Source organism: Lissotriton helveticus, chromosome 12 (genome assembly GCF_964261635.1).
Source record: "Lissotriton helveticus chromosome 12, aLisHel1.1, whole genome shotgun sequence".
Lineage (NCBI taxonomy): Eukaryota > Metazoa > Chordata > Amphibia > Caudata > Salamandridae > Lissotriton > Lissotriton helveticus.
The window spans coordinates 530,642,632-530,645,905 of record NC_136073.1 but is presented as its reverse complement, the minus strand read 5'-3'; the positions used below and the strand labels follow the sequence as shown (position 1 = coordinate 530,645,905).

At 51.5% G+C, this 3,274-nt stretch overlaps 1 pseudogene; it reads left to right on the top strand.

The window, feature by feature from the left end:
• Positions 1–242: 242 nt before the first annotated feature.
• Positions 243–2,032, top strand: LOC144801208 (18S ribosomal RNA; annotated as a pseudogene).
• Positions 2,033–3,274: the final 1,242 nt, after the last annotated feature.

Sequence of the window (3,274 nt, the reverse complement as noted above, 5' to 3'; positions counted from 1 at the left end):
AAACCGTTCCATGGACTCTACTTAGCCAGCTAGGCCAGCACCCCTCTGTCTCACTCAGGCTACACCTCAGCCCGTTTCTCCCTTCAGTGAAGACAGCTGGGCCTCCTGGTGCCCGTATTACCGCACCTGTCCACACAGCAAGCCCACCAGGCGGGTGCGCTTCCCCAGCAGGCTACCGAGGGGTGGAAAGGTTTTTTCAGGATGGGCACGCAGCTCCCAACAACCTGTCCAGATTGTTCAGCTACCGGGTTGATCCTGCCAGTAGCATATGCTAGTCTCAAAGATTAAACCATGCACTTGTAAGTACACCCGGCCGGTACAGTGAAACTGCGAATGGCTCATTAAATCAGTTATGGTTCCTTTGATCACTCCATCTGTTACTTGGATAACTGTGGAAATTCTAGAGCGAATACAGGATGGGTGCTGACCTGCCGGGGTGCATGCATTTATCAGACCAATCCAGGCTTGCCCAACCACTGTGGTGACTCTAGATAACCTTGTGCCGATTTCATTTCCCTGTGATGCTGACAATACATTCAGATGTCTGCCCTATCAACTCTCAATGGTACTTTTTGTGCCTACCATGGTGAACACGGGTAATATAGAATCAGGGTTTGATGCTGGAGAGGGAGTCTGAAAAACACCTACCACATCCAAGGAAGGCAGCAGGTGCGTAAATTACCCACTCCGACTCGGGGAGGCAATGATTAAAAAATGAGAATACAGGACTCCTTCAAGGACCTGTAATTGCAATGAGTACACTTTAAATCCTTTAACGAGGATCTATTGGAGGTCAAGTCTGGTGCCAGTAGCCACAGTAATTCAAGCTCCAATAGCGTATAATAAAGTTGTTGAGGTTAAAAAGCTTGTAGTTGGATCTTGGGGTCAAGCTGGCAGACCACCGCAAGGCGAGCTACCAGTTGTCCAGGCCCCTTCCTCTTGGAGCCCCCTTGATGCTCTTGGATGAGTGTCCTGGGGGTCCAAAGTGTTTACCTTGAAAAAACTGAAAGTTTTCAAAGCAGGCCTGTCACATGAATAGTTCAGTTAGGAATAATGGAATAGGACTTATATTTTGTTGGTTTTCGTAACTGGGGTAATGATTAAGAGGGATGGCCGGGGGAATTTGTATTGTGGTGCTAGAGGTGAAATTCCTGGTCCGGTGCAATACAAACCAAAGCGAAAGCATTTGCCAAGAATGTTTTCGTTAATCAAGAGCAAAAGTCGGAGGTTTGAAGGCGATCAGATACCGTCGTAGTTCTGACCATAAACGATGCCAACTATAAATCCGACTTAGTTATTCCCATGACCCGCGGAGCACCTTCTGGGAATCCAAAGTCTTTGGGTTCAAGGGGGCAGTAAGGTTGCAAAGCTGAAACTTAAAGGAATTGACAGAGGGCACTACCAGGAGTGGAGGGTGCAGCTTAAATTTGACTCAACACGGGACACCTCAGAGGGCCAAGACACCGAAAGGATTGACAAATTAATAGCTCTTTCTCGATTCTGTGGGTGGTGGTACATGGCAGTTCTTAGATGGAGTGATTTGTCTGGTTAATTCTAATAACGAATGAGACCCCTCCATGCAAACTAGTTACACGAACCCCAGCAGATGGGGTCCAACTTCTCAGAAGGACATGTGGTGTTCAGCCACATGAGATTGAGCAGTAACAGGTCTGTGATGACCTTAGATGTCCGTGGCAGCACACGCGCTACCCTGAATGGATCAGCGTGTGTCTACCCTTCGCTAACAAGTTCGGGTAACCTGCTGATCCCGATTTGTGATAGGGATTGGGATTGCAATTATTTAGCATGAATGAGGAATCCCAGTAAGTGTAGGTCATAAGCTCATGTCGATTAAGTCCCTGCCCTTTGTACACTACTACTGATTAGATGGTTTAGTGAGGTCCTCAGATAGGACCCACTGAGGTCAGGAACTTCCCGGGCACAGTGCAGAGAAGATGATCAAACTTAACTATCTAGAGGAAGTAAAAGTCATAACAAGGTTGTCGTAGGTGAACCTTTGGAAGGATCACTAACAGCGGAGCAGCCTGAGAAACTGATGGTGTCAGCCCAAAACCCTCGGCCTGCCTCCCAGTGGGAACACACACCTTTAGGCACACGGCCCGGCCCTGCCCTTGAGCACCTTGACTGGTGGAGTGGTCCCTGGCCACTGGAGCATTTGGGTCAGGACTGGGCCTCGGGTCTGGTTCCACCGAGGAGGATCTGATGGACGTACCTGTGAGGGACAGGTGAATTGGAAAGCATTCCTGAGAGGGAATCCATGCTCACCCAGTATGAAAGCAAATCACAGTTCCTCCCCAAGCTGAGACCATCCCCAAAGGCCTGGTTGAGAAGGAGCCAGGCCGTCAAGGAACCTCAGCTCCTCTAGGCGGTGGTGTGCAGGAGAGGAAGCCTCCTGGCTCTTCCCTTCTGGTGCCTCTGACCAGGGCAAGTGGTGGCCCAACATCAGCCTGCCGGCATGGCTCGAAGCACTGACTGAACCCTCATCATAAATGCCTTTTTTCTGGGTCAGGGTTTCTTGTAAGTAGCAGAGCAGCTACCTTGCTGGGAACTATTGAAAGTCATTCCCTGAGCCACGCTTTTGTCTCCAGCCATGGGTGCCCACAGACCACCAACACACCTGCGGTTTGGGTCCCTCTGTGGCCAGGTGTGAGGGACGTGGAAGGGGAATGCATGCCCATGAGAGGCAGTCTTCACCTTGTGCGTACCAGCATGGCGTGCCTCCCCCTCCTGCCCTGCGCCGCCAGGTGCGGGGACTGGGGCACAATACCTTTTGGTTAGCAGGGTGACCAGATTGGTAGACCAGAATTCCCCCTACTCCTGCACAAGTTTCTGGGAGGCAAGAAGCCCGTCAAAGGAGCCTCCCGGGCATCAGCCTCAGAGTGCATGGCCACACTTGTCATCATCCGACTGTCATGTGACTGGTTCCTGGGTCTGGTCGTCCTTTGTCATCTGGTCACTGGGTCATCCTGTGCCATCTGGTAGCCATGCTGTGCGACCAGATGGCCCAGATGCAGGGCGACAAGATGGCTGGCTGGCCAGCCTCCCGGGCTAACTCAACTTTTGCCCCCCCCCCCAGGGTTCTGTAACCTCCCACATTGTGAGGGCTTACTAGTAGAGAAAAATTGATTTCCCAGGCAGGCCTGTGGAGAAAGGGTGGAGGGTAGGCCAGTTTTATCCCTCCTTGGCCCCCAAAGCCAGGCTCCAGGAAGTTGGAAGGCACCCACCCAGGGCAGCAGCCTGAGCCCATGGTATG